At 45.2% G+C, this 1,568-nt stretch overlaps 1 non-coding gene across 1 annotated transcript; it reads left to right on the plus strand.

The window, feature by feature from the left end:
• The first annotated feature begins 772 nt into the window (after positions 1–772).
• On the plus strand, positions 773–845 carry TRNAG-ACC (transfer RNA glycine (anticodon ACC)). The gene has a single exon. It is a non-coding gene; the product is annotated as a tRNA-Gly (tRNA).
• Positions 846–1,568: the final 723 nt, after the last annotated feature.

Consider the following 1,568-nt stretch of genomic DNA (forward strand, 5'->3'; position numbering starts at 1 on the left):
GGTGAAGACCTACGCATGGCCCGGGCATAGACATTTCCCATAGGCAGTCCTGACCAAACCTTTCACCAGTCCTCTAACGAGTCGAGATAGGAAATCTCGCGATTGCTCGGGTGTACGTGACTGGGGCTCTCACGTCTGCGTGTGCGTGTGCGTGTGCGTGTGCGTGTGCGTGTGTGTGTGTGTCTGCTTGTTGGCTATTCAGTCACTTGCACCTCGTACGTTCTTGGGTATGGATTTAATTATCCTTATTTAATCCTCTTTGTGTTCCTCATAAGACCCAATGTGAAACTCCCCAGCAAATACCACGATGCGTAATTTCCAGGACTGGATGTGCCCAGTGGACAGTTGTAACCAGATTCTGGTGCTCAGAGCAAGCAAACATTAGCCAGAACCTTTCCAGAATGTTGTTCCAGCAGGATCATTCCTACCTGGATATGCCTTCCCACATCCTGGCAGGGCACAGGGCTGCAGAAGAAAGGTCCCAAGAGATTCTGTGTGAGATACATAACTCTCTCACAGAGGGTCTGATTTGACAGAACTTAGTGACCTGCCTACCCCCAAACCATCTCCTTCATCAGCCTGGTGCCTGAAATTCTTCGCTCCCTTTATGAAAGCAGACATGAGGTTAACATGCCTCAGAGGGAACGGGGAGACTGACAATGCTTAGTTTCTCCTCAGGCACTGATAAGGCCGTTTCTGTAGACTAACTAACAAGGAGTCTTGAATACAGTGAGCATATTTTACAAATCTAAAACTGGGTCAAGTGGGTAGCGGAGGGTATAGCTCAGTGGTAGAGTGTGTGCTTACCATGCACGAGGTCCTGGGTTCAATCCCTGGTACCTCCATTAAATAAGTAAATACCTAATTACACCCCCCAAAATAAATAAATAAATAAATAAATAAATACCTAATCCCCCCCAATAAATAAATAAATAAATACCTAATTACCCCAAAAAAATAAATAAATAAAATAAAACTGGGTCAAGTGGTCACAAAAGTGAAAATGTAATTCTGAACTTTAAAATTTTTTTAAATCACAATAGTACTAGAAGGACTGAGCTATTAAGTTATCATGGGCATGAAACAGGGTCATTTTAATGGAGGAAGAGAAGAGCAGGGCAATAAATCCAGGTGGAGTGGAAGAGTGTGGGGCCATCAGCACCAGAGAGCATCAGAGGACCACAGGAGAAACGGGAAGATAGGAAAGGAGCAGGAATCAGCTGGTTCCAAGAAACAAAATGTCACCAGGCTGCCCTGGGTAGCCCTAATGGTTCCATTTAGCCATCAAAATTTTTGCTGTAGTCTTCAGGGAATAAATAAGGAAAGGAATGGTGGACAAAGATAAAATATCCCACTTTTCTGAACATAAAATATGGATAGAGTAGGTGCTCAGTTCACTTTTTCTGAGACCCTCCTCTGGGCCAAGCCCTGATCCCAGGGCCCTCCTTCCACTGGGCCAAGGACAACGGTGGAGAGCCCATGTTCCCACAGCAACACGCAGTGAAGGCACGTCCATGCCCCACTTAGACTGAGCCTTCTATTCTAAATATCCCCAAGGTTTATCTCAA

This window comes from Camelus bactrianus, chromosome 10 (assembly GCF_048773025.1).
Source record: "Camelus bactrianus isolate YW-2024 breed Bactrian camel chromosome 10, ASM4877302v1, whole genome shotgun sequence".
Taxonomy (NCBI): Eukaryota; Metazoa; Chordata; class Mammalia; order Artiodactyla; family Camelidae; genus Camelus; species Camelus bactrianus.